The sequence below is a fragment of the Oncorhynchus mykiss genome, chromosome 8 (assembly GCF_057628025.1).
Source record: "Oncorhynchus mykiss isolate SJ-2025 chromosome 8, ASM5762802v1, whole genome shotgun sequence".
NCBI lineage: Eukaryota > Metazoa > Chordata > Actinopteri > Salmoniformes > Salmonidae > Oncorhynchus > Oncorhynchus mykiss.
The window spans coordinates 68,221,233-68,233,661 of record NC_143029.1 but is presented as its reverse complement, the minus strand read 5'-3'; the positions used below and the strand labels follow the sequence as shown (position 1 = coordinate 68,233,661).

At 46.7% G+C, this 12,429-nt stretch overlaps 1 protein-coding gene across 4 annotated transcripts in view; it reads left to right on the top strand.

Annotated features, from left to right (window-relative positions):
• Window positions 1-12,429, top strand: part of LOC110530391 (solute carrier family 12 member 7) — a 52,626-nt gene that overhangs the window by 408 nt on the left and 39,789 nt on the right. The window lies entirely within an intron of this gene.

The following is a 12,429-nucleotide window of genomic DNA, read 5'->3' as shown; positions in this document are numbered from 1 at the left end:
ATCTAACTGGCCCTTGACTTACAGAATTCTGATATGATATATGGCTTTGTTTGTTTGTTTATTTTTCTCTGTCCTAAGGAGACGAACATACCTTTTATGACAAGAGCGAACTTTTGAACTTTTTGTCATTTTGACAAGAAATCAATTCCTGAAATGAACCAAAAACAAGTGAGGGCTTTCTGAGATCTTCCTTGCCTTTCGCTCTCTCTCTTTCTACCTCTCACTCTTTCACTCACTCATTCACACATCTTTCTTCCTCTTAATGTGAAATCTATATGGATAGTAGTCTGTTCTCTTCCAAGGTTTCTCAGCCTTACATTCCACAGTGGAAGTCACTGCCAAAATGCCACTTGTCTGTCAAGTATTAACTTGCTGTAAACCAGTAGAGCTCCACTGTTCTCTTCTTGTTGGAAGGGAGAGTGGGTTAGGGTTAGTTTTTTTAAATGTCACAGGCTGACTGTCTGCTCTTTACTACTGTAACGAAACTATTTTAGTATTTGCACATGGCATTCTTGTAAAACCGTAGTAATCTCAGATTCTGAGGTGTTTTTTCACTTGGGGGGGGGGGGATTATATACCCCAGATGTTTGTTTGTTGGAGTGTGTGGATGTGTTTGTGCTTGCGTGGGTGTCTGCCTGTGTTTTTCTGAACAAACTCTTCCCACATTAAAAAAACTGTAGTATTTACTGTAGTGTTTAGTATTTACTGTCGTGTTTGGGACATGACTGTGGTATTTACTGTAGTGTTTTGCTTACATGACTGTACTATAGTATAAATACTCTAGTATTACTATAGATAAATACTATAGTATATACTAGAGTTTTTTATGTTTTTGTGGACATAACTGTAGTATTTACTATAGTGTTTTATTTTATCATCTTTGACATAGAAGTGGGGGCTTTCTCCTTGAGGAAACCTACTGGACAATAGTAAAAGAGCACATTTCCATAACCTATAGGAAGATAAGAGTCTGGAGTCTGAACGGATAGTTCAGAGCTTCTGCTCTTCTCCCGAGTGGCGCAGAGGTCTAAGGCACTGCATCTCGGTGCAAGAGACATCACTAAAGTCCTTAGTGAAAGTCCTGTAGTATTTACTACAGTGTTTTTTTTGCGGATAACATTTTAGTATTTAATATAGTATTTTACAGTACGTTATAAAATTATATCAAATATAAAACACTCAAGAAAAACAATCACATTCATCAACAAAGAGGTCCTCAATCAACACTGAACTGCCCGAAAGGCACCAGAACATCCAGTTGTAGGGAACTCTGAAGATTGTTCCATACATTGGGTGGGAAGAGACTAAAAGTCTGTAGCAACAGATGGAATTTCCAGAGTTAGCCATCCCTGTGATCGGGTATGGTAACCCGTACTTCTATGGGCTTTATAAATGAATTAAAGGCAGTGTTTCGTTTTACGCAACGTCAAAGAGGGCCATCCTACTTTATGATTGAGCAAGTAGTGATTTGTTACTTTCCCTCTGGCCAGTTCAGTTAAGTGAGTTTAGCTTCCAGGTGCCACCACTGCTGCCTGAGGGGGGATATGAGATATTAGAATACAATATTGGCCTCACAAAGTGGTAAGGAGGGGTCAGAGGTCAGGAGCAGTACAAAAGATAATCGAGGAAGGTAGAACTAGCGCTTGTGTTTGATCATTTTTGGAGTAAAATGCTATGGGATTTACAGTACTTGGTGTTTGGCAATTGTAGTGCCCAATTGAGTAAAGTCAAACACAAACCTTTCTTTACTACTAAGAAATGGTGCTTTCATTTAAATCTAGCTGCAGATTAACATTTCCAGTGTCACTGAGAGTGGAGCTCTTAACCTTTCTGACTGCTGTTTGTAAAGGCAGTACAGTATGAGTCACACAGGATACATGTAAGGGAAGGCTATGGGCTATGGTCACATTGGCTGTAGTCAGCAGTAGGAATGCTCCACTCAGTTCCAGATTACCAGCTCTATCTGTGTTACATCATGTGCTCTCCTCTATGTTCTCACGCCAACAGTACCTTTACACAGTGCTGTCTCCACAAAATACATCCAGTATAAACAACTTTTTTTTCCAAATGGGCTGCCTCAGGGTAAAGCTTCACAGAATTGTTTTTCTTTAACTGACATTATGGGTCTCTCCCTGAAATGCACTAAATACTGTATACTGTCCATAAGTGCTTTTTTTGTGTTGTCATAAAACTTTACTTCACCAAAGTCATAAAACCTGTGGGCCAATTGCAACTATTGAAAGCCACCAGATTATCGCCAGCTGATCTCTACTTAAACCATCAATATGCTCTAAAATCACCCGCAAAGCTGATCTCAATTTCAACCAACATTAGCCAGGAATTTACCATTCCTAACGCAGATGTCGGGGATGTCTTTTAGTCTTGATTGCAGCCAAAAATAATGTAAGACAATTTCGCTCTCTGGTTAATATTATCATCAGAACAATTTAGTCCTACTTTATGAGCATTCTAGGGGCGATTTATCTATTTGACAATCATCCCATTCAACTGAAATTAAGTATTTCCTCATGTACCACAGCAACTGAAGCAATTTACCAAACACATTGTGTGAATGGAAAACTAATGTTCTACTCTTATTGTTGCAATCATGCTTAGTTTACCCTGCAGGTGCATGTAATCTTTCGTTTTAAGAAGTGCAGTAGTAACCTTGCAGGAGCGTGTAAAATTCTGCCTGTTGGTTGCAATCGAGCCTGTCTTTCTAATCCAGTATGTGGATTGCCGAACATATTTGATTCTCTGTTGATTTCATTCAGTGAGCCTGAGCCTGAGTCTGAGGCAGTGTGTGTGGCTTGTCTGGACAAGACAGGACAGTTATCCCTGTCATTCATAATTGTGTTTATCAATGAGGAAGAGTTGGGCCTACTTCCTTTTTGGAAATTTAGGATGCCAATTGAGCTACAGAACCACGGTAGGCTACATGCTAATTATTTTGACTTAACTTTGCTTCCTGTTCTGAAAACTACCTCCATTGACATGCCAATTAAACATCAGACAATTTCAGACAATTTCAGTCTTGGGATGAGGATGAGATTACCATCTGTTGGACATATCTGTTTTTCTGTGTCTGTGTTCCTAGAGAAGACAGAGGGGCTCTGTGGTTACAGTCAGGCTAACCACACTGTTTGTTTACAATGTGATCTTCCAATCTATTTCTGTCAGAAATGTTGTCTCTGCACTGACTTACTGTAGGTTCTTATCCTACAGTCATAGCCAAACGTTTTGAGAAATATAAATTTTCACAAAGTCTGCTGCCTTAGGTTGTATGATGGCAATTTGCATATACTCCAGAATGTTATGAAGAGTGATCAGATGAATTGCAATTAATTGCAAAGTCCCTCTTTGCCATGCAAATGAACTGAATCCCCCAAAAACATTTCCACGGCATATCAGCCCTGCCACAAAAGGACCAGCTGACATCAAGTCAGTGATTCTCTCGTTAACACAGGTGTGAGTGTAGACGAGGACAAGGCTGGAAATCACTCTGTCATGCTGATTGAGTTCGAATAACAGAGTGGAAGCTTCAAAAGGAGGGTGGTGCTTGGAATCATTGTTCATCCTCTGTCAACCATGGTTACCTGCAAGGAAACACATGCCGTCATCATTGCGTTGCACAAAAAGGGCTTCACGGGCAAGGATATTGCTGCCAGTAAGATTGCACCTAAATCAACTATTTATCGGATCATCAAGAACTTCAAGGAGAGCGGTTCAATTGTTGTTCAGAAGGCTTCAGGGCGCCCAAAAAAGTCCAGCAAGCACCAGGACCTTCTCCTAAAGTTGATTCAGCTGCGGGATTGGGGCACCACCAGTACAGAGCTTGCTCAGGAATGGCAGCAGGCAGGTGTGAGTGCATCTGCACGCACAGTGAGGTGAAGACTTTTGGAGGATGGCCTGGGGTCAAGAAAGGCAACAAAGAAGCTGGAGCTTCTCTCTAGGAAAAACATCAGGGACAGACTGATATTCTGCAAAAGGTACAGGGATTGGACTGCTGAGGACTGGGGTAAAGTCATTCTCTGATAAATCCCCTTTCCTATTGTTTGGGGCATCCGGAAGAAAGCTTGTCCGGAGAAGACAAGGTGAGCGCTACCATCAGTCCTGTGTCATGCCAACAGTAAAGCATCCTGAGACCGTACATGTGTGGGGTAGCTTCTCAGCCAAGGGAGTGGGCTCACTCACAATTTTGCCTAAGAACACAGCCATGAATAAAGAATGGTACCAACACATCCTCCGAGAGCAACTTCTCCCAACCATCCAGGAACAGTTTGGTGACGAACAATGCCTTTTCCAGCATGATGGAGCACCTTGCCATAAGGAAAAAGTGATAACTAAGTGGCTCGGGGAACAAAACATCAATATTTTGGTTCCATGGCCAGGAAACTCCCCAGACTTTAATCCCATTGAGAACCTGTGGTCAATCCTCAAGAGGCAGGTGGACAAACAAAAACCCACAAATTCTGACAAACTCCAAGCATTGATTAAGCAAGAATGGGCTGCCATCAGTCAGGATGTGGCCCAGAAGTTAATTGACAGCATGCCAGGGTGGATTGCAGAGGTCTTGAAAAAGACGGGTCAACACTGGAAATATTGACTCTTTGCATCAACGTCATGTAATTGTCAATAAAAGCTTTTGAGACTTATGAAATGCTTGTAATCATACTTCAGTATTCCATAGTAACTTCTGTCAAAAATATCTAAAGACACTGAGGCAGCAAACTTTGGAAATGAATGTTTTTGTCATTCTCAAAACTTTTGGCCACGACTGTACATAGACAGAAATAAGAGTAAGGCATTCAACATAAATTGATTACTGAGGCTGTTGAAATCCTGTTCACAGGACACTGCTGGCCAACACACAGTCATCCTGAAGCTCCTTAAATGTGGCTACAAGCTCCACTCTGTCAATAGACGTGCACGCATGTGTAAGGGCAGAACCAGGTTTTTGGGGGCAGCGCTCACTTTTGTCCACATCGTCGTTGCGTTCCAACCAGAGAGGAAGTCTGTCTTGTGTAGTACATATCTACTAGGGGGCTTGGGGAGCCAGAGTAGTTTACCAAGCAAGAGGGTCCTTGTGTGGTGTATGTGCACTAGGGGGAGCCAGAGTAGCTTACAAAGCAAGAGGGCCCTTGTGTAGTGTATATCCACTAGGGGGAGCCAGAATAGCTTACCAAGCAAGAGGGTCCGAGGCACTCTAACTGTAGCTAGCAACAACATTTAAACTTCCGGATCCGGTGTTATATGCCTTTTTGTTGACGAATACTATTTAGCTAGCTACATGCAAACATGTCTCTCTAAGAATTGCAATTGCTAGAGCTTGAACAGCGAGTTGAACTGCTCTTACTAAGAGAGGACGATGGAGAATACATGTCTCTTGTCCAACCTATGTGAAACATTGACGAGGAAAGACCTTTTCAATACTTTCGGATGTCGGTTGCCAGATTTGACAACTTGCTTCAGTGGCTTGCCCCTTATCTCACACGAGAAATTCACAACTTGCCCCGTAAGTGCTGCAGAATGGCTGTCTGTGTCTTGCTGCAAGATATAAGCTAGGAATCTTTACAGGTTGTACCATCTTCACGGAAGTGTGCCAGGCTATCTGGTATGTCCTGAAGGAGGATTTTGTTGCTTATCCTTCCGTGGAAAAATGGGCAGAAATCGTCAGAGAGTTTGGGGATCGTTGGAATTATCCGTTTTGTGCAGGAGCTGTCGACGGAAAACATATTCGGATGCGAGCTCCAGCGAACTCGGGCAGCGAGTACTACAACGACAAGAGCTTTTCCTCAATAGTCCTTATGGCAGTCTGCAAAGCAAGGTAGCGCTTCACCATGATCGACATGGTCGGAAGGGAGATGTGGGAATCTTCTCACAAAGAAAGTCCCAACTCATTGCATTCCAGCTGCCGCTACCAAGACCAGAGTGCTTGCTGGGGACCCAAACACAGAGCCCATATGTCTTTGTGGTAGATGAGGCATTCCCTCTGAGGGCAAACCTGATGCGACCATATCCAGGTGTTACGGTGCGTGAATGAGGACCCAAAAGCGAATTAACGTAAACAGAGCTTCTTTAATAACAAAACAAAACGTAGGCTCAGATGGACCGGCAGGTTCCGACAGGACAGGACAAGGTTGCAGCAAACATGACGATAGTCTGGTTCAGGCATGAACAACACAAACAAGAATCCGACAAAGACAGGAGCAGAAACAGAGAGAGATATAGGGACCTAATCAGAGGGAAAAAGGGAACAGGTGGGAAAAGGGGTGAATGAGGTAGTCAGAGAAGACAAGGAACAGCTGGGGGAAAGAGGGACAGAAACGGTAACCTAGTACGACCAGCAGAGGGAGACAGGGTGAAAGGAAAGGACAGAAACAAGACACAACATGACAATACATGACAGTACCCCCCCACTCACCGAGCGCCTCCTGGCGCACTCGAGGAGGAAACCTGGCGGCAACGGAGGAAATCCTCGATCAGCGCACGGTCCAGCACGTCCCGAGAGGGAACCCAACTCCTCTCCTCAGGACCGTACCCCTCCCAATCTACGAGGTACTGGTGACCACGGCCCCGAGGACGCATGTCCAAAATCCTACGGACCCTGTAGATGGGTGCGCCCTCGACAAGGATGGGGGGGGGGGGGGAAGACGAGCGGGGGCGCGAAGAACGGGCTTGATACAGGAGACATGGAAGACCGGGTGGACGCGACGAAGGTATCGCGGAAGAAGAAGTCGAACTGCGACAGGATTAATGACCCGAGAAATACGGAACGGACCAATGAACCGCGGGGTCAACTTGCGAGAAGCCGTCTTAAGGGGAAGGTTCTGAGTGGAGAGCCAAACTCTCTGACCGCGACAATATCTAGGACTCTTAGTTCTACGCTTATTAGCAGCCCTCACAGTCTGCGTCCTATAACGGCAAAGTGCAGACCTGACCCTCTTCCAGGTGCGCTCGCAACGTTGGACAAAAGCCTGAGCGGAGGGGACGCTGGACTCGGCGAACTGAGATGAGAACAGCGGAGGCTGGTACCCGAGGCTACTCTGAAAAGGAGATAGCCCGGTCGCAGACGAAGGAAGCGAGTTGTGGGCGTATTCTGCCCAGGGGAGCTGTTCTGACCAAGACGCAGGGTTGCGAAAAGAAAGACTGCGTAAGATGCGACCAATAGTCTGATTGGCCCGTTCTGCTTGACCGTTAGACTGGGGGTGAAAGCCGGAAGAGAGACTGACGGAAGCCCCAATCAAACGGCAAAACTCCCTCCAAAATTGAGACGTGAATTGCGGACCTCTGTCCGAAACGACGTCTGACGGAAGGCCATGAATTCTGAAAACATTCTCGATGATGATTTGTGCCGTCTCTTTAGCAGAAGGAAGCTTAGCAAGGGGAATGAAATGAGCCGCCTTAGAGAACCTATCGACAACCGTAAGAATAACAGTCTTCCCCGCTGACGAAGGCAGTCCGGTGACAAAATCTAAGGCGATGTGAGACCACGGTCGAGAGGGAATGGGAAGCGGCCTGAGACGGCCGGCAGGAGGGGAGTTACCGGACTTAGTCTGCGCGCAGACCGAACAAGCAGCCACGAAACGACGCGTGTCATGCTCCCGGGTGGGCCACCAAAAACGCTGGCGAATGGAAGCAAGCGTACCCCGAACGCCAGGGTGGCCGGCTAACTTGGCAGAGTGAGCCCACTGAAGAACGGCCAGACGAGTAGGAACGGGAACGAAAAGAAGGTTCCTAGGACAAGCGCGCGGCGACGGAGTGTGAGTGAGCGCTTGCTTTACCTGCCTCTCAATTCCCCAGACAGTCAACCCGACAACACGCCCCTCAGGGAGAATCCCCTCGGGGTCAGTGGAGGCTACTGAAGAACTGAAGAGACGAGATAAAGCATCAGGCTTGGTGTTCTTAGAGCCCGGACGATAAGAAATCACGAACTCGAAACGAGCGAAAAACAGCGCCCAACGCGCCTGACGCGCATTAAGTCGTTTGGCAGAACGGATGTACTCAAGGTTCCTATGGTCAGTCCAAACGACAAAAGGAACGGTCGCCCCCTCCAACCACTGTCGCCATTCGCCTAGGGCTAAGCGGATGGCGAGCAGTTCGCGGTTCCCCACATCATAGTTACGTTCCGACGGCGACAGGCGATGAGAAAAATACGCGCATGGGTGGACCTTGTCGTCAGAGAGGGAGCGCTGAGAAAGAATGGCTCCCACGCCCACCTCTGACGCGTCAACCTCGACAACGAACTGTCTAGAGACGTCAGGTGTAACAAGGATAGGAGCGGATGTAAAACGATTCTTGAGGAGATCAAAAGCTCCCTGGGCGGAAACGGACCACTTAAAGCACGTCTTGACAGAAGTAAGGGCTGTGAGAGGAGCTGCCACCTGACCGAAATTACGGATGAAACGACGATAGAAGTTCGCGAAGCCGAGAAAGCGCTGCAGCTCGACGCGTGACTTAGGGGCGGGCCAATCAATGACAGCTTGGACCTTAGCGGGATCCATCTTAATGCCTTCAGCGGAAATAACAGAACCGAGAAATGTGACGGAGGAGGCATGAAAAGTGCACTTCTCAGCCTTCACAAAAAGACAATTCTCTAAAAGGCGCTGGAGGACACGTCGAACGTGCTGAACATGAATCTGGAGTGACGGTGAAAAAATCAGGATATCGTCAAGGTAAACGAAAACAAAGATGTTCAGCATGTCTCTCAGGACATCATTGACTAATGCCTGAAAGACAGCTGGAGCGTTAGCGAGGCCGAAAGGAAGAACCCGGTATTCAAAGTGCCCTAACGGAGTGTTAAACGCCGTCTTCCACTCGTCCCCCTCCCTGATGCGCACGAGATGGTAAGCGTTACGAAGGTCCAACTTAGTGAAAAACCTGGCTCCCTGCAGGATCTCGAAGGCTGAAGACATAAGAGGAAGCGGATAACGATTCTTCACTGTTATGTCATTCAGCCCTCGATAATCTATGCAGGGGCGCAGAGACCCGTCCTTCTTCTTGACAAAAAAAAACCCCGCTCCGGCGGGAGAGGAGGAGGGGACTATGGTACCGGCGTCAAGAGCTACAGACAAATAATCTTCGAGAGCCTTACGTTCGGGAGCCGACAGAGAGTATAGTCTACCCCGGGGGGGAGTGGTTCCCGGAAGGAGATCAATACTACAATCATACGACCGGTGTGGAGGAAGAGAGGTGGCCCTGGACCGACTGAACACCGTGCGCAGATCGTGATATTCCTCCGGCACCCCTGTCAAATCACCAGGCTCCTCCTGTGAAGAAGAGACAGAGGAAACAGGAGGGATAGCAGACATTAAACATTTCACATGACAAGAGACGTTCCAGGAGAGGATAGAATTACTAGACCAATTAATGGAAGGATTATGACAAACTAGCCAGGGATGGCCCAAAACAACAGGTGTAAAAGGTGAACGAAAAATTAAAAAAGAAATGGTTTCGCTATGATTACCAGAAACAGTGAGGGTTAAAGGTAGCGTCTCACGCTGAATCCTGGGGAGAGGACTACCATCCAGGGCGAACAAGGCCGTGGGCTCCCTTAACTGTCTGAGAGGAATGTCATGTTCCCGAGCCCAGGTCTCGTCCATAAAACAGCCCTCCGCCCCAGAGTCTATTAAGGCACTGCAGGAAGCTGACGAACCGGTCCAGCGTAGATGGACCGACAAGGTAGTGCAGGATCTTGAAGGAGAGACAGGAGTAGTAGCGCTCACCAGTAGCCCTCCGCTTACTGATGAGCTCTGGCTTTTACTGGACATGAAGTGACAAAATGACCAGCAGAACCGCAATAGAGACAGAGGCGGTTGGTGATTCTCCGTTCCCTCTCCTTAGTCGAGATGCGGATACCTCCCAGCTGCATAGGCTCAGCTCCCGAGCCGGCAGAGGAAGATGGTAGTGATGCGGAGAGGGGGGCAACGGAGAACGCGAGCTCCTTTCCACGAGCTCGGTGACGAAGATCAACCCGTCGCTCAATGCGAATAGCGAGTTCAATCAAGGAATCCACGCTGGAAGGAACCTCCCGGGAGAGAATCTCATCCTTTACCTCTGCGCGGAGACCCTCCAGAAAACGAGCGAGCAAAGCCGGCTCGTTCCAGCCACTGGAGGCAGCAAGAGTGCGAAACTCAATAGAGTAGTCTGTTATGGATCGATTACCTTGACATAGGGAAGACAGGGCCCTGGAAGCCTCCTCCCCAAAAACAGATCGATCAAAAACCCGTATCATCTCCTCCTTAAAGTCCTGATACTGGTTAGTACACTCAGCCCTTGCCTCCCAGATTGCTGTGCCCCACTCACGAGCCCGTCCAGTAAGGAGAGATATGACGTAGGCGACACGAGCAGTGCTCCTGGCGTAAGTGTTGGGCTGGAGAGAAAACACAATATCACACTGGGTGAGGAACGAGCGGCATTCAGTGGGCTCCCCAGAGTAACACGGCGGGTTATTGATTCTGGGCTCCGGAGATTCGAAAGCCCTGGAAGTGGCCGGTGGATCGAGGCGGAGATGGTGAACCTGTTCTGTGAGGTTGGAGACTTGGGTGGCCAGGGTCTCAACGGCATGTCGAGCAGCAGACAATTCCTGCTCGTGTCTGCCTAGCATCGCTCCCTGGATCTCGACGGCTGAGTGGAGAGGATCCGAAGTCGCTGGGTCCATTCTTGGTCGGATTCTTCTGTTACGGTGCGTGAATGAGGACCCAAAAGCGAATTAACGTAAACAGAGCTTCTTTAATAACAAAACAAAACGTAGGCTCAGATGGACCGGCAGGTTCCGACAGGACAGGACAAGGTTGCAGCAAACATGACGATAGTCTGGTTCAGGCATGAACAACACAAACAAGAATCCGACAAAGACAGGAGCAGAAACAGAGAGAGATATAGGGACCTAATCAGAGGGAAAAAGGGAACAGGTGGGAAAAGGGGTGAATGAGGTAGTCAGAGAAGACAAGGAACAGCTGGGGGAAAGAGGGACAGAAACGGTAACCTAGTACGACCAGCAGAGGGAGACAGGGTGAAAGGAAAGGACAGAAACAAGACACAACATGACAATACATGACACCAGGTAAGATACACTAAATACATATGACTATACATATGATGTGAAAAGAGTAAGAGGATGGGGGCCTACAGTATGTCCAAAGCATAGGCTACACAGTTGTTACAGTACACATTTGATAGCTTTCATCTTCCTGTTCAATACTAATGGAGTATGTTTCTTTTATTCAAAGTTTCTTCAGGCCTTGATGACGCCAAGAAGATCGACAACTACCGCCACTCAAGAACCAGACGAATTTCAGAGAATGGTTTTGGGATCCTTGCTGGAATATGGAGGGTCCTGGGACAAGCTCTTGAGCTTGCCTCAGAGAAAGCTGAGGCCATTGTGAAGGCCTGCATGGCCCTCCACAACTACCTTTGCACCACAGACACTACAGACACTGACAACACTGTACATCCACCCCACGTTTGTTGACCACTCCACAACGACTGGGTCAAGGAGAGTGGCGACAGGTGGTAGAAGGGGACACCAGCTACCAAGAAACATGTCGGCAGACAGGGCAACCAGTGTTGCTATAGACTTGCGCAACAACCTAGAGAACTAATTCCTCACACCAGCTGGTCAAGTGTCTTTCTAGGATTCTGCGATCACGCGTGGCACCCTACAGTAAATGTTGGAGTGTGTTTTGCAAAACATGTACACATATGTTCTCTTCCTCTGGTTGATTACTGTTTTATATGTCATGTTGTGAGCTCCACACTTTGGTTTGCAGTTGGATTTGGCTGTTTTACTTATTCACACTTTACAAATCACATAGTCTACCATAATGACAGTTACTTTATCCTTGTGTTTTAGTTTGTAATATATTTTTTGGAGGCTAGACCCTTGTGAAATTTACCTAACCTTGTGTTATGTGTAGTGGCCTTTCAATGAATGGCTGTTCAGCTGTAGACAATAAGGCTAGACCCTGGAGCCATTTACCTAATTAACATAATACAAGGTTGTACATAGTCATGTGAAGTGACCTTTTAATGGAGACCTTCCTGCTATGGTACATGGTTGAGAATGACTGTCCAGCTGTAGACAATAAGGACCCCCAAGACTTGAACCTCATCTACAGTTGAAGTCGGAAGTTTACATACACCTAGCCAAAAACTCTGTTTTTAACAATTCCTGACATTTAATCCCAGTAAAAATTCCCTGTCTAAGGTCAGTTTAGGATCACCACTTTATTTTAAGAATGTGAAATGTCAGAATAATAGTAGAGACAATGATTTATTTCAGCGTTTATTTATTTCATCACATTCCAAGTGGGTCAGAAGTTTACATACACTCAATTAGTATTTGGTAGCATTGCCTTCAAATTGTTTAACTTGGGTCAAACGTTTCAGGTAGCCTTCCACAAGCTTTCCACAATAAGTTGGGTGAAT